Below are 21,838 nucleotides of genomic sequence, written 5' to 3'. Positions count from 1 at the left end.
TAATTCTGTCTGATATTTCTCAAAGATATTCTTCATTTTTTTAAAATCTTACTTCTCTCTCATCCTCCACCTGAAACATTTCTAGATTTCAGTCTTCAAGGTCACTAATTCTCTCCTCCATATGATCTACTTATTTTTTGTGCTTTCTACATTATTTTTATCTCATTAATTGTATCCTTCATCTCCAGAATTTCTGTTTGTATTTTTTGTAGAGCTTCAATCTCTTTGGTGAGGTACTCCTTCTGCTCTTTAATTTAATTCCTCAGCTAACTGAACTGTCCTTCTGAGTTTTCTTGTAATTTGCTGAGTTTCTTTATGACTGCTATTTTGAATTCTCCATCAGTCAGGTTGTAATCTTCTGTGACTTCAGGTTCTGTTTCTAGAGAGCTGTCATTCTCATTCTATTCTGCCATGTTACTGTAGTTCTTCATGATTTTTGATGATCTAGGTTCTGATGATGGTTTTTGATCCTCTGCTGGTGCATTTCTGGTAGTAACCACCTTTTCTTATTTGAGTACAGTTTTGGTTACTTTGGTTCTGGGCACCTGGGTCCCATGGTCCTCCACTGGGTCTCTGCAGGTTCACACACTGCAGTCCCATAATCCACCTGTGTTGCTGTTCCTAGGATGTCTTGGGGTGCTGGTTGCACTTCTCCCAGAGGTGCTGCATTCAGTGGTGTCACTGTTCTTGGCAGGGGCCTGGGGACTCAGGAACTTGTGTACAGCTGCTGCTGGTGGTGAAGGTGGTGCCAGGGATGCCACCACTGGGGACAGGGTCACTGGTTCTGCTGTGCTTCTTGTTACTTCTGGTCAGACTCCCCCTGCCATTGTTGGGCTGCATTTGCTGTTCCTGCCTCATCTACTCATGGTTGTGTCAGTAGGATGCTCTGCATTTGCACCAGCCAGGCCACAGCCACTCAGCGGAGTGCCTTCACTCAGGCAGGTTAGGCCACCACAGTTGGGTGGCAGGTCCTGCTTGCAGAGGTGGGGCTTCACACGGGCTGAGCCACCACCACTCAGCAGATAGCACTCAACAGGCTGGGCCACCATGGCACAGTGAGCACGCATGCAAAATTTTACTTTTTGTAAATTTTGTATATTTACATACAATGTTAAGATCAGGCCAAGTATAACTAAGCACATATGTTACTTTACATAAATATACTATGAAACGATATAAAAAAAGAAAAGTGTTTACCTAAAGAAGAAGAAACTGGGCAAAGGACATATGGAGGACCAATAATTTTCACTGTGCATATTATGTTTTTATGTGAGTGAATGTATTCCATGTGAAAACTATTATATTTAAGAATTTAGGCACCACTGTCAGAGTCTCATCTAGGAATCCTGGAGTGCTTCCCCAGGTGATCTGATGCACCGAGGGCTGACACACACCTTGGAGATCACTTCCTTTGTAGGTTAAGGCATGCCTCTTATGCCAAGCTGACCAAATTCACCCCCACTCCACCACTCACTGAGTGACCTTGAGCAAGTGAGTTAATTGCTATCAGCATTTGTGGTGGGGAGCTGAACTATTGCCTTCTCCCTTCTCAGTGGTCTACCTCTGTTGATAGGACCGAAAACATCAGTATCTGCAGAGTCCATACACGTTCTATGAAAGGTCTTTGACCACACCCACATCTTACATAAATATCTGGGTATCCAGTGCTCTAAAAATGAAATTTGTACACGAAAAGTTATTTGATTAAGAACACCACAATCTATAATCCATAGCATATCTCAAGCCATCAATGTACACGATGGCATGATGAGAGTTCTTGCAAAGTGAGGCAAACTTTTGCTATTTTCAAACATGATTCCATTTTAAAAAGTAGAGAGTGGCTTCACACTTAACACTTAAACATTTTAAATACCAAGATGATCATTTTTATGTCACGGTAAGATAATGTAATGTCATAGAAAGATGTTCACAATATATTATTATATGAAAAACGCAGATTAACAAATATATATGTGTATATCAAATGTATATAACGAATATATATCATATATATGAGAAAATATCATGTTTTGGTGGAGGTAAAATTCACGTAACATGGAATTCACCATTTTAGCCACTTTTAAGCACACAATTCCGTGCATTTAGTACATTCATGATGCTGTGCAACCACCTCCTCTATCGAGCTCCAAGACATTTTCATCACCAAAAACCGGGCCTCATCCCTATCAGCAGGCACTCCCCATTCCCCCACCCTCCAGCCCCTGAGAAACACCAATCTGCTTGCTGTCTCTGTGGATTTGCCTATTCTGGACATTTCACGTAAATGAAATTGTACAATATGTGAGCTTTCGTGTCTGGCTCATTTCACTTAACATCATGCTTTCAATGTTCATCCAAGTTGTAGGTTGTGTTGGTGCTTCATTCCTTTTTATGACCAAATAATATTCCTTCCTGTGGATGAACCACATTTTGCTTCCCATTCATCTGTTAATGGATATTCGGATTATCTCCCAAACATCCAACTTTTGGCAATTGTGAATAGTGTCACTGTGGACTTTCATGTGCAAATTTTGGTTTGAACACCTGTTTTCAATTCTTTGGGGAATATACCTGGGCGTGGGTCATATGGTAATTCTAGGTTAAATTTATAGAGGAACCACCAAACGGTTTTTCCTCATGGCTGCACCATTTTACATTCTCACCAGCAGTGTCTGAGGGTCCCAATCACTCCACATCCTCATCCACACTTGTTATTTTCCCTTTTTTATTTTCTTGCCATCCTAGTGGTTGTGAAGTGGTATCAATTGTGGCATTGATTGGCATTTCCCTAGTGGCTGTGATGCTGAGCAACTTTTCATGTGCTTGTTACTCAACCAGTCCAGGCCCTCGATCTGTGGGCTCCTGACAGCCTCTGAGACTTGTACCCTGTACCCCCGGACCCGCTACAGCCTGACAGGAGCCAGTCCTGGGGCGGCCGCTGTCCCAGGTGCTGAAGGAAACACTCTCACTCCCACCCGGTCCACATTCCTCTCGGTATTGCAGACCAGCGTGACCCCCACTTCCTGGAATGTCCAGACTAAAATGAAGTCCGGGTCATGCTTCTCTGAGTAAAAAAACCATTTTCACTTCCTAGCTTCAGGCCAGCTTTGCATCGAACGCCCTTGTAATTTCTCAGGCATAACTATGGATATTTTGGACTCAATGAATCTTCTAATCATACTTCTCTTCAACAGCCGGTTGCCACATTCCTCAAAACTTAAATGTAACCTTCAAGACTTTAAAACATTTTAAATTTTAGGATGGGATACAAAAAGAGGGTCGAAAGGGAGGAAAGTAACCCTCACTGAGTACTGATGCCCACCAGATATTGACCCAGTCATGCCGCACATGCTTGCTTATTCAATCTCCACAGCAGTGCGGTAAAGTGCCTACTACTTCACAGGAAAGGAATTGAGGCTCAGAGAGAGAAACAATTCTCCACAAGCCACACAGCTGGTAAAGAGCAGACTGAGATTGTGACATTGGTAGTACAACTCCAGGGTGTGGTTGATCCAGGGTCATTTGACCCTGATGGCATCGAGGTGTCTGCTCCACCTACTCCAAAGAGTAGTCTTGTCCTTGTGACCCAAGATGGAGCTCCAGTCACCACCTCAATGGTCCACACAACAGGAAGGAGGAGAGGGGAAGACTGGACAGGGAGAGCATCTCAGCTGTTTCTTCAAGAAGGTTCCCGGAATTACTATGTAGTCTTTGACTTCTCCATATGGGACACGGTACAGTTCTTTCACCAGTCTACCTTCAAGAAAAGCCTTCAGGTATGATTTGTGTTACAGCCTGCCATGCGCATACCTAAAAACTAAGGATTCTAAGAGAGCAAAATGCATATCCTGATACACAATTAGCAGTCCCCGAACAGGCCATCCTGTTGACTACCAAAACATCCCGTGTGTACCCTTCTTCCTAGACAAGGAACACACTCACAACATCCCAAGGGAGTCACACCCAAAGTCCACCTGCTGCCTCCGTTCAGCCCAGAGTCCAGAGTCTGGGTGATGTGCAGGCCTCCCCTTAACCTGCTGTGGGCTCTTATGGCCTGGAAATCTATATGCTTAAAGGCAACCACCATTCCTACTACATCCAAGAGTGGAGTCATAACTGGACCACGACCACTTAAAATCCCAATTGAGACTTCTGTTTTCCATGAATGGAAAGCCAGGCTACTTGGATTAAACATTCACGTTTCTAAAAACAACTCTCAAAGCTGGATACCTTCCCAGTTTCTTAAATGAATAACTACCTGAAAAGACAGTAAAGAAATAGGAAGACACTACTCAAATGAAAACAGGAACCCAGAGATAAAATGAACATTATGTTCATTTTATTACCCTGGAGGCATTTCTGCAGCCAAGAAAATGTGAATCCCTGTTTGGATGTCCTCGTGGTGGGGAGAGAAAAGGCAGAGCCCAGGGAGAGGCCAGGAGGGGAACGCTCCTCACGTTGGTGGAGACCTCACAAAGCTCCACCCTCAGCGTGACAGCAAATGGAAGAGGAGGAGCCTGCAAGTGTCACTGCGGCTTGACTTTAATCTTCCTGGTGGCCTGGGGCACCATGAGCCTTGAACTTCATTTAACTTCATCCTCACCCAGCACGGCTCCTAGGATTCCTCTTACAGAAAGCTGCCTCCTTCAAATTCGACGGATATTATTTCAAATATGGCAGCCACTATCCAGGCAGTGGTAACCAGGCACACAAGAACACTGACCCTAGGAGTGAAAACCAGCAAAAACAGCAAACACTGCAACAGGGACAGACAACACAACACACTATAAAGCATCCGGCTTGTCATGTTCAAGTCAAGACAGTAACACAGTAACCACAGATACATAGCGAAGGGTTCTGAGGTGAGGAAAGATTGGGTATATTAGGAGAGGGAACCGAGGTCAGAGTGCTCAGAGCACAGGTTCTCCTCCGTGACTCAGAGCCTCAAATGTGCCCCTTACGTCCGTCCTCCACCCTGGCCCCCTCCTGCTCAGACACCTCCCACAGCTCCCTACTGTGCACAGGATGAAGTCCCTCATTGGTTTCTACAAGAACCCTTGAGCGGCGTGGGGCCCTGTGGTCAGCGGGAGAGGCAGGCAGGGTGTCGGACTCCGAGACACCGGCCCCGCCTCCACCCACCACGGCCCCTCCCCATCCCCCGCAGCCACCACCGCCCCCTGCTGGCTCCCGATAGGCTGGGGCAGAGGTGACAGCACAGATTTATTCCTGGGAATCTGCACAGCGAGGTGTGGGGTCGGGGTGGATCCCGGGTCGGGAGGCCGTGGGTCACTGGGGGCCCGCGCTCAGCGGCTCCACCCGCAGCCACAGTCCGCCCTCGGCGCGCAGGATCAGCTCCGGCTTCCGGCGTGGCTCCTCCCCGGCCGGCAGGACGCGGAAGCGCAGCAGCGTGAGCGCGAGGACCACCTTCATCTCCGTCATGGCGAACGTCTGCCTGATGCAGTTCCTACAGGCAGGAGTCAGGGCTCGACGGCGCCCGGACCCTCATCCCCGCACCATTGCGCCAGAACCTGTCCTGGGAACCCCATCCCCACCAGAAAGCAGAGAGAAGCCTGGACCCCCCACGAGGGCTTGCACATCCCCTGGGCCTGGCCCACACTTCAGCCCGAGCTCAGACCAACAGACAGGGGGCAGGGGCTCTGAGCACACCGCGGACCCCAGGCCCCAGACCATTACCCATAACCTCCTGGGCGGCAGGGAAGGAGAGTTGGAACTCTGCCCATCTTCAGTTTTCCCCTTTTCCCGCCCTCACAGTCATGTTGGGATCTCAGTCCCAGACCCCCGCCCCCATCAACACATCCCCACCTCAGATGCCTGCCGTCCTCAGCTGGGCCCCACTGAGAAGGGAATAAAGGCCAGAGGTGACCTCTCCTTGGTGTTTTCTGGGTCGAAGCGAAAGGGATCATAGACCTGGGGGCGAGGCCAAAACAGGGCTGCTGGGTGGGGTCTCCCAGGACCGCCAGCCTTGGAGAGTCAGACGTATGTATGATGGGGGGAGGTGATGTCTGATTTGCCAGGTCAGAACCCTGCGCCCTCCCCTGGGTCCCCTTAGAGGAGCAGACAAGGATGAGGGTGGGGGGAGGCAGCACCTCAGGGTCTGGCCACACGGATGGGTTCTGGTGGGTGCCAAAAATACTGATGAGGCAGATAATACCTGTGGGAGAGAAAGGGCCGGTCAGGAAGAGGTCCCCTCCTGGCAGACTGGCCCCTCTTCCTGCCCAGATGCTCATCCCCTTGACGTTGAGGACACCTTTGGGGATGACCCGGCCATCTGGGAGCACAATGTCCTGGGTGCTGCATCGGGAAATGCTCACGGCGGGGGGATGTAACCACAGACTCTCCTTGATGCTCATGGTCAGGAAGGGCAACTGGGCCAGGTCGTCCCTAAGGAAACCGCCCAATAATTACCCAGGAAGCCAAAACAGAGACCCCTCAGCCCTCCTCCTGCCCAGGTAGACCCTCTCTCCCTACAACAAAAAAAAATTCCAGATGGATCACACATCTCCAAACTCACTAAGTTGTGCACATTAAATGTGTACAGCTTTTTGTATATTACCCATACCTCAATACAGTGGTTTGAAAATAAAAGAAAGAAAAGCAATATTACACAGTGCCAGACAGAGAAAATTTAGTCAGATATTTTTAAAAGCTTTTCTGAGCAAAACACAGCATCCAAATGTCAACCATGAAAAGGTTTACAAATTGGCATAAAAATAAAATATTCTCTACGGCAAGAGACCAAAATCAAAGGCAGATAAGTAAGAAAGAAGCAACAGAAGCAGATCCAATGTTTTCCTCTTATTTATCATCGTACTAGAGATACGAGCTAATGCAATTAGACAAGGGAAAAAAGGATGTAATGCAGTTTGAAATGTGGGGGTAATTGTGTCATTTTTGTCAGAGAGTGATTTTATGCTTAGACAACAGAAGAGAATCCACGACAAAATTTTATAAACAGTGAAAATTCGGTAAGGGGGCTGAATTCTTTTTCTTCAACCCCTTTCTTGTTGTGCTGTGATTTGAATTTTTAATAGCTGATACAGTTAACTGGTTCTACATTGGAAAACTACAACATACCGTCCCTATGGCCCAACACCACTCATTACACTCCTTACAGTTTGCTGAGATTATTTTTTTATGTATCCTTCTAGAGTTGCGATTTTTGCATCTTAAAAAATTACATAGTCGAGGGGCTGGCCCCGTGGCCGAGTGGTTAAGTTTGCACGCTCCACTGCAGGTGGCCCAGTGTTTCGTTGGTTCAAATCCTGGGCGCGGACATGGCACTGCTCGTCAGACCACGCTGAGGCAGTGTCCCACATACCACAACTAGAAGAACACACAACGAGAATATACAACTATGTACTGGGGGGCTTTGAGGAGAAAAAAGGAAAAAATAAAAAATCTTTAAAAAAAATTACATAGTCAGGTTGTAAACTATCATAATCTCAATAAAAAGTTAAAGATAATTATATAGTAGCATACTATATATTATACACTGCTCTGTATCTTTTTCATTTAACAATATATCAATCTCTTCGTGTCTGTCTCCTGGGATTTGTGTCAAAAATACGGCCTTCCTGGGCCAGCCCCAGGGCATAGCAGTTAAGTCCAGCCTCCTCTACTTTGGCAGCCCCGGGACGGAGGCCAGGATCCCTGGTGGGGACCTAGACTACTTGTCAAGCCATGCTGTGGCAGCACGCCACATACAAAATAGATGAAGACTGGCACAGAGGTTATCTCAGGGCAAATCTTCCTCAAGCAAAAAAAGAGGAAGATTGGCAAGAGATGCTAGCTCAGAGCGGATCTCACTCACCAGAAATAAAAAATAGCACCTGCCCCACCCTGGAACTATAAAATAATTTTCCATGGTTTCCTCTAGAGCTTTTAGACTCTTTTATTGTTTATTTTCAATCTTTGATTCATCTGTATCTTATCTTGTTATGAGATGTGAGAAGCAGGTTGAATTAACTGTTTTCCAGGTAGCTTCCCAGTTGTTCCAAGAGCTTTAATTAAATGATCGTGATTTTTCCTACTGACACAAGACTCGCTATTTGGCATTTACTCTGTTCAGTAGGCACAAAATTTATTTACATAAATGATTGGCTTTTCTATGTAGAAATAACAACCAGTTAGAAAAGATAAAAGAAAAGATGATAATAATAATAATAATAATATAAAATCTGAATTAAACAGCGATGAAAGTGAAATCTTTATATTCCAAATGAATTTATAAACTTCTTTCAGTCCAAATAGAAGATATGATTCACTGTAGCAACAAAAGATTCTAAGGGTTATATTAACAAAATATGCAAAAAATCTCTATGCAAAAACGTTCGACTCTATTAGGTGACTAAAGATATTTTGAATATCCAGAAATGGATATCCATTCCACACTCTGGGATAGTGTGTGTTAATATTGTGCAATAATCCGTTTTCCACAGGCCAATCATACATTCACGTCAACCAGCAGAGTATATCCAATTCAAATGAAAATCCACCTGACCTTTTCAGAAACTTGGTAAACTTACTCTAAAAGTTTTCTTCTGGAAGAATAAAAGGTCATGAAGAGCTGGGTCAATTTAAAATTGAAAGATGAAAGAGAAGGAACTCTACCAGATATTAAGACCTATCACAAACAGGCAGTACTGAAAAAAACAGTGTGGCACCTCTTCAATGATGGGAAAATAGACCCATGGAACAGAATAGAGAGCTCAGAGACAGACACGTGAATAAGCGAAAACTTCACATCTGGTAAAGGAAGCCCACAGAACCCTAGGGTACGCATGGAGGGAATGGCTGCAAAAGAAAATTCTGACAAATTTGACTTTGTGAAAATTAGCCAAAAGTACCCAAATAGATGTAAGGTGCAACACGTGAGTTTAGTTAACAATACTGTATTACATATTTGAAAGCTACTGAGAGAGTAGATCTTGAAAGTTCTCATCACAAGAAAGAAAAGTTTATAACTGTGTGTAGTGATGGATGTTAACCAAACTTACGGTGTCAAGGATAACACTAGTCTTCCCTGTAATGTCTCGCTTAGTGCCATAAGAACTTGTTCTCATCATCGTTTATCTCATTCAAAACTACTTTTCCAAAACTCATTTTTTGTAAAAACGTAGAGAGTTCAAAGTTACACTTTCAATGTGCAGTCCTGAACTCCCACCTGGACAGAGACAGAAAGAGAGGAATCATATAAACGTGGATATAAGGATAGATGTCTTCTAAAAGGAGGTACAGGAAATCCTTGACAGGAGTTGTTGCTGGGGTGTGGATTAAGAAGGAAGTTAATTTTTATTATAAACTCTTTTGCACTCTTCTTTTCTACCAAGTGCATAATTTTGGTTAAGTCTTGGATTAAAAAGAATAAAAGTATTTCCCTACCTCACAGGACCGCTGTGCTGAGCAGGACTTGGAGTGAACACTTCCTCCAAAACGCCTGTCCAGTCCAACGTCTCCTCACCATCCCCCAGCCCCTGGCCTGGCTCAGGCCTCGGATCTCCTCCCTGAGCCCGATCCTACAGCTTGTCCTCTCCAGTAGGCCCCCCTAGCCCTGGAAATCTCTCTCTGCTACCCAGATCTCACCTGTCCTCCTCCTGCTCAAACACTTTCCTTGGTTCCCCATTGCCTTTGAGTTAAAAATGGAGCCCTTAACATTTCACTAAAGTCTTCCACAACCAGCCTCTCCTGCCATCTCCCAGCCTCATCTCACCATGAGTTAGTCTCTCTCGCTCTTTCTCCCGCCCTTCCCGTCTCCTTCCCTTCCTTTGTCCCTCCATCCCCCACTCTCTCTCTCCCTCTCTTGCTCCCTCCTTCCCTCTCCTTTCTCTCTCTCTCCTTCCCCCTCCTCCCTTCTATCCCTCTCTCCTCCTCTTTGTCTCTCTTTATCTTTCCCTCTCTGCTACCTTCCCTCCCCCTCTCCCTGTGCCCTTCCCCTCCCCATCACTTTTGCCCACACTATCTTCTTGACAGAACCGCACACAACTACACCCAAATGTCTACTGATCAGCATTCAAGGTCTCAGCTGAGAACTCTCTCCACCCTCAGTCTTGCCTGTCCTGCTCTGAACACAGGCCCTGCCCATGTGGACTGGGAGTGTCCTGACCTGGGACGATCCCCCTCCAGGCTGGGAGCTCCTGGAAGGCACAGGCCAGGCCTGGGTGCTTCCCAGGTCTCCAGGACACAGGATACGGCTGGGAAGAGTTGGGGATGGCACAGAATTGGGGATGGGCAGGCAGTGTGGCAGTGTTTGCCAAAAGGGGACTGGATGGATGAAGGTGGAGGTGTTCGTGGGCAAGAGTTGAGTGACTTCAATCCTCAGGTGTCCCCTGTGAACCCTGGACTGAACAATATGATAGGAGTTAGGAGCCCAGCAAACATCCAGGCGGTGCAGATGTTTGAAAGAATGTGGTTTCAGACAGAAAAGTAAGGGAGCAGAAAGGAGGTTCACTCTCTGAACATGTCCTGAGGGGCATGATCTGCCCTCACACATTGTCACTAGTTCACTCAGCCACCCAGATCTTCTACTCAGAAGGCTTTTCCCTGTCCTTAACGACCCGCGTTGGGTACCTGACCCCACCTCTGGGCTCTGCTCCTATTCCCACTAAGCAAAAATCACAGAATGGACGATAAGACCTTCCCATTCCCAGCTGGGGAGCAGAGCCAAGGAGAGGGTTTCAGGAACAGACCATGTGCACCTGCACTCACCACTCAATCTCTTTAGGCTCGTGGTCCCTCAGGAGCTCTCGCACCTCATGCCGGCAGCACTCCTGGTGCTCTGGGTGCCTCGCGAGGTTGTACAGGACCCAGGAGAGGCCGCTGGCTGTGGTGTCATGTCCTGAGAGGCAGCCAGACAGCTTTGGGTCTCTGGGCGGCTTCAGCACCCTGATTAATGCCCTCAGGGAGGATGGGGGACTATGGGCTGGTCCCGGGTCCACCAACCAAATCCCTGGAATAGAGAGACCCCTTCCCCTTCTGTATTCTCACCTGCAAACATAAAGCTTTCAGCTTCAGCTCGGATGTCCTCATCTGACAGTTCCTTCCTGTCTTCATCCTGGAGAGAAAGCAAGACCCCCCACATCACCAGTTCCTAGGGGCCCTGAGGCAATCTCTGAAGCTCCATCATCCACCCAGGACCCCAAGCCAACCCTGCACTCCTGGACCTCCCTTGGTCCCTATCCCCAGAGGCCCTACCCTGCAGGCCTCCTCCTTGGCATCCTCGCCTCCTCTCTTGTCCCTGGTGGGGCAAATCGATGATCCATGAACATTTCCATTGTCCTATGTGATGAGGGCTTTCTGAGAAAAATTTATTGGCAACCCAGGCTGCAGGATGATTGACTGGCAACTTGCCTTGGAATTTAGAGATTGACCATCGCTCCAGAGCCATTTGCTCACATTCTGGGAGATTCCTTATCTCCCCTGGAGATAACTCTACAGAACCTACAAAATTTGCCTTCTCACTGAAGATCTGCTTCTATTCCAGAACATCCTGTTTCTCCTCCTCTCCTTGTCTCTCTCACCATAAGGAAGAAAGGACAGATGAGTCAGCCCTCGTAAGTTCCAAGGTTCATACTGTGGGGACACCTCTCTCATGATGCAAGCATGGTGGCACGCACAGGCAAAAGCATCACGTCACCCTCAGAGGAACTTGGGAATGGGGAACCAGAGCCACACTTCTGCTCTGGCTACTGTTACTGCTGTGAGCAATTCGTGGGCTGCTCTGACCCAGGCTTCTGAGGTATATATATGTGTAGTCTAATATATGTATATTAGACTTAATAAGTTAGTTATATGTCTATCTATATATGACTAATGTATTAAGTAAAGTCCCAGGCCCTGCCCAGCATCAGTTTCAGACTCAGCAGTCCCCCGGAGCCTGCATTCCACACAGTCATCTCTAAAACATACTCCTGACCCATCCCTCCCTTCCTCAAGCACCTTCCATGCCTCCTCACTGCCCTCTGGATCAAGTCCAAGTTCACCTATCTGACATTTGAAATCAAGGTCTATCATCCCTCTTGAATTCAGATCCCAGAGAAGCCCACCTTGGCCAGCAGGAGCACATTGATGAAGTCCAAAGTCTTGACCTTAGCTTTGGTCTTGAGGAGGTCATCAAGACCCTGATCGGGGAGGGTGCAGTGCCACTCCTGGATGATGGCATCTGTGAAGTCGTGTACCAGGCGACAGGCCCTACGGAAGCACCGTCTGTCAGGGGTGAGGTGGTACAGGGAGTCCATACAGGAAGATCTGCACATTCCACTTTGTCACAAGGGCACTGGGCTCCAAGATGGAAGAAATATATTCACTAGACTTCCTGCAGGATGCGGGCATGAAGAGAGGCAACGACTTAGCTCACCTGAAGCCCAGGAAGCACCTCTCACCAGAAACCAGGCCCTACCACCCATGGGGAAACTGAGTCTCCTGGAACAGATGGCCCCACAGATGGATGGTGGGGATGATTCAGGAGACATGGATCTGCAGTCTTTCTTCTCTCCCTGCTTCCTAGTCTCTGTGAGCTGCCTCCATGTGCCAGGTGCCCAAGGCACAGCTGAGACATCACGCTTCTCTCCTCTCTCTCCTACCAGTATCTGCCCCTTCTCCTTCCAAAACCGTCCACACAGCTCAGACCTTGTCCTCTCCCAACTGACAATGGACCTAGACCCTCCTGAGTGTCCATGCATCCAGTGTCAACACCACATGTGTCTACATGACAGTCTGTCTTCTCTAGAGTCAGACCTTCAAGCTCAGCTTTGACCATGACCCTCATCAGCTCAAACACCTTCCATGGCTCCCTGGAAACCTCAGGATCAAGTTCATAGCCGTTTGCTTGGCTTTTGAATGTCATTAAGATCTACCCCAGCCTACACCTCCAACCTCGCTTCCCAGGCATCTCCTCATTGTTGCACACGCTCTGCTCATCCTAGCCTCCAGTCCTGTATCAAACATTTCTACCTACCCAAAAGGATTGCTCTCTGTTTTTTCCCTTTCCTGCACTTTGGTGTCCAGCTTGGACCCTTCTCACCCAGGAAGGCCCTTCTGATTGTCGGGGTCAGTCCTCCCTCCATCTATTCTCTTGCCTCTATGGCCCATGTTCCCAGGTCCTGGGCAAGGACTCACTCCTCGCAGTTGCTGTCGAAACTGAAGACACATTTCTGCAGACTGTCGAGGGTCATGAGGCTGATGTGCTCAAACATGTCCAGATGGGCACTGCCCTCTGAGGCCAGGCGCTTCCACTTGGCCTGGACACAGAAGGGGCAGAGCCGGGGCTGGGACTGGCCTCCCCTGAGCCCCGCCCCAACCAAACACCAGGATGGGCTCCCCTGACCCGGCCTCTTGGCCCCAGGCACCTGTCCCCTGGAGGACCAGGCATGAGTGCTAGTAGACACTGTTACTGTGAGGACATGAAGACCCCACAGCTGGGGGTCAGGAGACCTGTGTTCCAGTCCTGGCTCTGCCTGCTACACTCTGTGTGCCCTTGGCCAGCTCACTGCCTTCCTCTGGGCTCCACTTGTCAAATCCTCAGTGACAGGTCTGATAACATGCTTTGTTGTCAGACAAACCAGGTTGGAATCCCAGCTCCACTTGTTAGCTCACTTGCCGTCTGTGTGAACTCGAGCAACTCCCTAACCTCTCTCAGCCTCAGTTTCACCATCTGCAATGGGGAAAAAGAATCTCCACCTCATAGGGCCGTGAAAATTAAATTAGACAGCACACATCATGGAATTGCCATGTAACCTCTGGCATATAGAATGTGGTCAATAAATGCTAGCTTTCATCATCTTATTGTTATAAATTGTCTAGGAGACTGTCCCCTATGTTGGTAGCGGTAGTCCTCCATGGGCCCTGAGCACCCTGCACATTCTTGCTGGGTATGCCAAAAACACAAGGCCCTGATGTTCTTTACCTGGACCATTTCTCAGAGTTGTGTTTGCAGCAAACAATGTGGAGGGAAGAGGAAATGTCTCCCCCTGGGCAAATATCAGGCTTGCTTCCAATTGCTATGAAACTCACACTGTCCCTAAATCTAGTACTCCTCTTGTGCATTAAAACCTACTGCATGAGCAGGCATCCATGGAAGCCCACCTGTGCCATCCTCATGGGATTTTGTGATTTGGAGAAAGAGTGCAAACTAACAATAGGCACATGCCACTTGCTGAGCCATGAGTTGTAAAGTAAGAGTAAACTGTCCTTTGTCTGTGATTCAGGAGTCTCGTGTCTTCTGGCAGGATCCACAAAACAGTAACGAGCTTACTTGTCAGCTTGCAAGTATGGAAAAGTCCCAGGCACTTCACAAAACCCCCACCTCCAATGCTTCACCTCCCTACAACCACCCTTTGCAAAGTGCCTAGAAACTTCCATGAGCAGGAGGAGCCCATTTCACCACCCTTTCATTCTGGGCTGGCCTTTGGACTTGCTTTGGCCAATGTGGTAAAAATGACGAGTGATCATCCTAAACCTAGGTCTCAAGAGGCATTGCAGCTTCCTCTCAGCCTCTCGGAACCTGGCCTCTGCTGTGTGAACAGCCTGAAATGCCTTCGGGAGGGAGGGAACCACATGAGAGGATTGTCCCAGCTGAGAGCATCCTAGACCAACCTGCAGCCAACCAAGCCCCAAACACATGAGAGGACTCAGCTCAGAACAGCAAAGCACCTGACCCACAGCTGATCACAGATATGTGAGTGACCCCATCCACATCCAGAAGAACAAGCTCACTGACTCATAGACTTGTTAGCAATAATGAAACCTCATATCTTGAAAAGTGGTTTGTTACTCCATATTCAGGACTCAACATGCAATATTCATCACTATCGTCAACAGTGTCTCAGGATTCCAAGGCTTCTGAGAGGGAAACATAGAAACTAGCACATGAGCACCTACTATGTGCCAGGGACATGAGTCTATTACGTCATGTTGACCACCCTGCAAAGTGAGGATCATTATCCCCAGTTTACAGCTGAGGAAACCGAGGCTCAGAAAGGAGAAGCAATGGCCCCAAAGCTACCCAGAAGAGCCAGAATTCCAGACAAGATGTCTCTGAGCGCCCATTGCCCCCGAAGCTCCAGGTAGGAGCTTGGGTTCAAGAGACTCACATGCATGATGTTCACACTGTCATTGAAAATCCTCACGTAGGACTTCAGGATGTTGAAGTGGAAGGAGGGTGTCAGCATGCGGCGGTGCCTGCTCCACTTGTAATCGCCACTCAGCAGGAGCCCATCCCCTGGTAGGGGCAGCCACAGAGAGTGAGCAAGGGAGGGCCTTCCCCTGCCCCCCAAGGTTGTCCCCAATCCCCTCACACGCAGTTACTCACCCAGCCAGGACTTCAGGAATCTGGAGAAGATCATGTCTTTGGGTGCGATGGCAGCTGACATGAGAGATAAGCCATCAGTGGCCTTGGAGAGGGGGAGGGGAGGGACTTTTGAGGCAAGCTGGAGCCTCAGCCAGGGGTCTGCACTCACCCTCCAGGAGCAGCATAGCAGGAGTGGGGCAAGGGCAGACAAAGCTGGGAGGAGCGGCGAGGCAAAGGGGGCCAAGACTTGGCTGCAGCACATAGTAGAGCAAAGGCAGAGCCCACAGACACACCCCTACGTACTTAGATGCACCCCAACATGGCACAACACGCCCCAGCATGGCTCGGCATGGCTCCTACGGGGTCCAACATGTTCTAAACACCCGAGCACAGCCCAGCACTCTACAAAATGCCTTTACAGGGACCTAGGACACTGTGTCTGCCCAACACTCTCTCAGATCTCCTGGGACATCTGACATGGCCCCACCATGCACTAACATGTCCTGACATGAAACAAAATGCATGACACACCCTCACATCATACAACGTGCTCTGACATGGACCTGAAGATAACCTCGGCGTGTCTCACAGATAGGACTGAAATGCAGTCCCATTAATGTTACACATGTGGACCAGACATGACCCAGAAATATGCTAAGACCTGCCTCAGACAAGACTCATACAAGGTCTCAGGCATTTCTCAGAAGGACCGAGGTCCCAGACCTCAGACAAACCCCAAATGTGGCCCAGACCTGACCAGCAGGAGAACCAGACAATCTCAGGTGGCAACAGACAAGACCAGACAGACTCCAACACACCTCGAATGTCCTTGGCCACAGCCGAGCCCCAGACATGACTGAGACCATCACCATTTGATCCAAGAAGTAAACATATACCCACTGTAAACAAATTGTAACATATACCAGCCATAACCAAGTGTAACATACACCAGGTGGAACCAAGTGTAGGGCAGATCAGCTGTGACCAAGTGTAACACATACCAGGTATAATCAAGTGTAACATAGACCAGCTGTAACTGTGTAACCAAGTGTAACATACACCAGCCGTAACAAAGTGTAACATGCACCAGCAGCCATAACCAAGTGTAACATGCACCAGCTGTTACTAGGACCCAGGTGGAAACGCAAATGTGACTAGACATGGCCATACAGCAGACATCACACAGACACAGCCTCGGCGTGAGCAGACACAACCAGGGGTCAGGCAAGTGGGGATCCAGGTAAGACAGAGGTAGTGTCTTCTCCACCACGGCCCCTCCTGTCTGCACCGGGTCACCTGCCCAGCTGAAGGCAGCACAGAGACCTCAGCAGCAGGCAAGCTGTGGTCAGCAGGGTGTCTACCTGGAGCAAAGAGCACCGGCTTGATGCAGGTGGGGTGGAAGATGCAGATGACCACATGCCAGGGCCCCACCCACCAGAAGCACACGTCCCCATAGGTCCTTGCCAGGCACTGTGTACAGGAGACCTTCCTCCGAGCTCCGAATCTGGAGAGGAACAAAGAGGAACTGAACCACCCTTCCAGGTGGCCAGAGGGAAGGACCTGCAGGGCAGAGACCCAGACCTGAGCCCCGTGAATCCCACCCAGTGGCTCATCCTCCTCTGGGGGTCCCTCCCCACACCTTCCATACATGACAACTGAGGTCCCTCAGTTACAGGGACACAGAGGGTACTTCCCCATTTGAATCCCAAATCCATGCTCACCTGACTTCTCTCCTATCCCCATTTTCCAGATAAGGAGACTGAGGCTCTGAACAATATGAAGTCACTTGCCCACAGCCTTCCAGGTCGTAAGTGGTGGGCCTGAGACCTGAGCCCAGGTCTGTCTGAATCCAGGGCCTGAGTTCTAACCCATCGAACTGCCTTGAACCCCAGAACAATAGCTCTGAGAACCCTATGCCTGCCGATCCGGGCAATCGGAGTCAGAGTGACTGTATGAGGAACTGGTCCTGTGACCTAAGCAGGCAAACTAAAGTGAGTCCTGCAGCTCTTCCTGGAACTGTTTGGAATAAGCTTGTGTTTCCATGGGAGCTGAGCTTCTGGGACTCATCTTGACCAGCATGAGAGTGAAGCCATCACAAAGGGACATGGAACTAACAGACGAAGACCGACTCCTGATGACACTGTCTGAGACCTGGATCCAGCCATGCCTGAAGACAAGATCCTTGGCCTGAACAGTCAGTCAACTCCCTTTCTTTGCTTAGACCATACAGGGTAGACATTCCACCACTCACAGCTGAAAGAGACCCTGGCAGCCAGAGAGAGCTGGGGACCTGCCTAGAGTCACCCAGCATTTTGGTGTTGGAGCCAAGGTCCCTGTCGGCTGCTGCCTGTTCCCCTGTTCAGCCTGGTCCGTCTGGAAGTGAGAAAGGCAGTGGGGCAGCAGAAGGGAGCCTGGCTGGGGTGGGGTCTGCTTGGAGTGATTCCTGGGGCCTGGAGCAGGAGGGCCATGAGCTTGAAGAGGACAAGCCACAGGAGGGAGTAGAAGGAATCAACCCATCAAAGGTGGGCGTCATGAAAATAGCAGCCCAGATCCCGCTCCAGCCTCAAACCCTCAAGCTCTGGCCTGGGGGTGGGTGGGGCTGAGGCCAGGCCTGGCAGGGGGCCTCAGATGCTATCTTGCCCACTGCACCCCTCTGCCCTCTGCTTTAGAAAATTTCTGCTCATTGTTTCAGACCCAGTTACAGAAACCCCTGCTCCAGGAAGCCTTCCAGCCTGGCCCAGCAGAGACCTTGCTTCTCCTCTGGGCTGCCTCACTCATCTCCCTCTGGCCCATTCCTCACCACTTGAGATCGGAGAATCTCTCTGCCTAGACCTGTCCTCTACGAGTGGGGATTCCCGTAGAACAAGGCCTTGGATTCAGGACTCTTGGGGACCCAGGGGTGCCCAGGACAGCAGGGCAGGGGGCAAACAGCAGTGGAGGGAGGATCGGTGAGATGCAGGTTGGTGAAAACAGGAAGGAAAGAGGAAGCTGACTGAGTGGCAGAGGGGCAGAGGGCTGGGGTCCTGCAGGGGCTGCACAGAAGCTTGGAGGGAGCAGCTGGAAGCCCTCAGTTGTGCCACGGCACCACCACCACAAGCTCTGCATGGGTACCTGAGGCGCTGAGGACATTCCGGATCATGTCGGGGTGGCAGAGAAAGACAATGGGCATGACGGGGCCCAGCCGGGTCACAAACCCCTGGGGGTAGTTGGCCACCAGTGAGTTATGACTCTCATGCCTTGCTCAGTGCGGGTGACCTGCAAGCAAGGAGGGGCCGTCACTCTCCAGAAGCAGCCACAGCCCGTCCCCCTGCCGCCTCTGCTGTGTCCAGATTCTGCAGGGATGGTGGAATCCCTGCTTCCTCCTGCTTCTTTCCTCTCAGGGCAGGAGGGTCCCTAGGCCTCTCCAAGTCCCAAGGGTGCAACCCAGGGCACAGGGAGAAGACACGCTCTGCACACAGAGTCTGACCTTGGCTCCAGAAGACGGATTTCCCTCATCCTGGGAGTGATTGCAGCCCCGGGGCGCCCACAGGGGGAGGTGCTCAAGGGGGAGGTTTGTGGGCAGGAGGGTGGACTCAGGAAGACCCAGGGGCTCATTCTCACATCCTTTTAAAGTCCTGACATGTCTAGGGGGTCTCTGGTTGCCCCAGTGGTGATGGGTTTGCAGACAAAGGATGTAGCAGGCCAGGCAGACCCCAGAGAACACACGTAAACTCTGCGCATCAATCAGAGGGCATCTCCCACCTCTTCTGATGGCCAGGCTCTGTGCACACAGCTTCGCGCCTGTCCCACTATCTCTCACAGAGCATCCTGTCTGTCTCTCCATCTCTCACTGTGCATCCTGTCTGTCTCTCTATCTCTCACTGTGCGTCCTGTCTGTCCCTCTATTTCTCACAGTGTGTCATATCTGCCCTTCTGTCTCTCACAGTGTGTCCTGTCTGTCTCTCTAGCTCTCACAGTGCATCATGTCTCTTTCTATCTCTCACGGTGTGTCCTGTCTGTCCCTCTATCTCTCACAGTGCATCCTGTCTGTCTCCCTATCTCTCATAGTGCATCATGTCTCTTTCTATCTCTCATAGTGCGTCCTATCTGCCCCTCTGTCTCTCACAGTGCGTCCTGTCTGTCTCTCTGTCTCTCACAGTGGGTCCTGTCTGTCTCTGTTTCTCACCTTGCCTCCTGACTGTCTCTTTTGAACGGTGGACACACACATAAATAGTGCGTTTTACAAGTGAAAAAACTGAGACCGTATCCTCTAAAATGGGAACTAGTGGAGAGTTGGCTCCTGGTAAAGTGTCCTCTTGAGTCCTTCAGGATTCCCAAGCCTGACAAATACCCCTGATGCTCCAGGCAGTTGAACTTTTCACCTCTGACCCCTCCCTGCTCCCATGGGTGCTGAGACAAACACTCAAAGCACTTCAATGAATTGACCCAGAGAGGAACAGTCACTCAGCCAAGGTAACACAGCGAGAGGGGCTGGAGGTGGGAAGAGTGTCCATGACCAGCCCCCACAGCTGAGCCCTCAGAGCAGGAGGCAGAAAAGCAGGAATCACAGCATTCCCCCTGCCCCCGGGGCCCAGAGAACATCCCAAGACACAGAATCCCAGGAATGCCTCACGATGAGCTTTGGAACATCCCCATTCTGAACTTTGTCACGAGAACAGTAAAATCACAGGAAGTGCTCCCCCGAGCTGAGGCTCTTGCCCCGGGAAGGAAAGGAAAGCTGTGCTCATCCCTCAGTTGGTCCAGGGGATGGGAGGAGCGGGTGGTCAGCTCTGTGGCCGTGATGGAAAGGGGCGAAGGCATGTTCTCCACCCAGGTCATCAACACTTCCTGTGAGTGCCCGCTGTCCACCCGCCCCTGGGCTGACCCTGCCATGTCTGCTCCCAGAGCTGCCATAGAGGTGGAGAGATAGATAACAAGTACTTGGACAATTAATGTTTAATTAAGCATGAGCAGGGCCAAGTGAAAGCTGAAGGTCTGGGTGTGGGCAGGCAGTGGAACAGGCCTCTGAAAGGGAAGTGAGTGGCCTAGTTCCTCCAGGTTGGACAACGGGGTCCAATGGGACATCTTGGCGGGAAGAGTCAGATGAGAGGAAGGGGTCCCAGGAAGGGGTGGGGAGCTGTGCCCGGTGGGTGGGGTGGGGAGGCCATAGCTCATTCCTGTGGGGAAACTGCAGCCCAGCGTGAGCAGACTCAAGGAAACGGGCCAGGCAGAGCCGACCCTGGACAGGGCCCCCAAGGCCATCTTAAGCTCAGCGGTGGAGACTAGGAATGCCAGGGGTTCTCGCTCTGTGCAGCCTGTGCTGTGAGCCCCTCAGAGCTGTGGCAATGGATCCAGAGCAGGCTTGGTGTTGGGGACAAGGACGTGGGAGCCCCTCAGTGCTGTGCTGATGGATCCAGAGCAGGCTTGGGGTGGGGCACAAGGACATGGGAAAGGCGTGGGATGGCAGAGCAGAGGAACGAGTGAGTGAGCAAGGAGGGGCTGCCTGGGCCTCCCTCTCACTTCTGCTCTCCTAGACCCCAGCCCAACCCTGAGACCCATTCCCGATCCCTCAGGACATCCACCCTGATGCCCCAGACCCCTCCTGCTGCCACACTCACCAGGCCTAGGTGACCCCACAACCAGTTCCGTTTGGGGGGCTGCGGGAAGCATCGCAGGCGGCAGCAGTTGTCATAGAAGGTGTAGGTCCAGGCCAGGATGCGGGCCAGAAGCCAGGAGGCCCCGACCAGCAGCAGGAGCAGCCACGGGGAGGCTGCCAGGGGCCCGAGCCCCAGCCAGGACAGGCTCAGCCACGGCATCCTGCAGGGCACACAGAGTGGAGGGCGAGCTCCTGGGGCCCAGGAAAAGAAAATTATTGGTGAGCTCCAGGCAGAGACAGACAGCTGACAAAGAGGGCAAGGACCAAGGGTGTGAGGGACAGGACAGGGAGGGGCAGGAATGGTGAGGGCTGGGGCCAGGGCAGGGAGGGCTCAGAGAAGGGCTCAGAGAGGGGAGGGGGTCCATGGAAATCCAGAGGGAAGGAAGAAAGAGACAGAAAGACAGACAGACAGAGACACAGAGACAGACAGAGGAGAAGAGATAAAGAGGAAGAGAGACAAAGGAGGAAAGGCCCAAAGGGAATCAGTGGGAGGCCGCCAGAGGCTCCAGTTACAGGAAGTCCAGGTCTGCTTGCTCCCTGGAGCCATGCCTGCCATGGGCAGTGCCCTCCCCACTCCAAGTCGGCGCCTCCTTCCCTGGACCCCAGCCAGCACCTCCTGTCTGCAGCTGCACACAGCCTTCTCTCCCCTGCTCCTGGGAAGTCTCAGCCCCTGGACCCTGACCTGGGGAGGCTGGCAGAGCCAGGCTGGGCCAGCCTATCTCCATCTGTCTGCTTACCTCCTCCCCACCTGGCAGGAGGCCCAGAGGGAGGTGGGGGAGGGGAGCCAGTGTTGTCAAGAGAGGCCTATGAACCAGCTCAGGGTCACACAGTGTGGATGCTGGATCCTCAGGACTCAGCACCTTCCTTGTGGGGTGGAGTGGGCAAGTTGCGGGGCGGGC

At 50.6% G+C, this 21,838-nt stretch overlaps 1 pseudogene; it reads right to left on the bottom strand.

Moving 5' to 3' along the window:
* Positions 1 to 1,844: 1,844 nt before the first annotated feature.
* Positions 1,845 to 21,602, bottom strand: LOC139046386 (cytochrome P450 4F11-like; annotated as a pseudogene).
* Positions 21,603 to 21,838: the final 236 nt, after the last annotated feature.

This window comes from Equus asinus, chromosome 10, assembly GCF_041296235.1.
Source record: "Equus asinus isolate D_3611 breed Donkey chromosome 10, EquAss-T2T_v2, whole genome shotgun sequence".
NCBI classification, from domain to species: domain Eukaryota; kingdom Metazoa; phylum Chordata; class Mammalia; order Perissodactyla; family Equidae; genus Equus; species Equus asinus.
The sequence above is the reverse complement of the archived record's forward strand: the minus strand, read 5'-3'. Positions and strand labels throughout refer to the sequence as shown.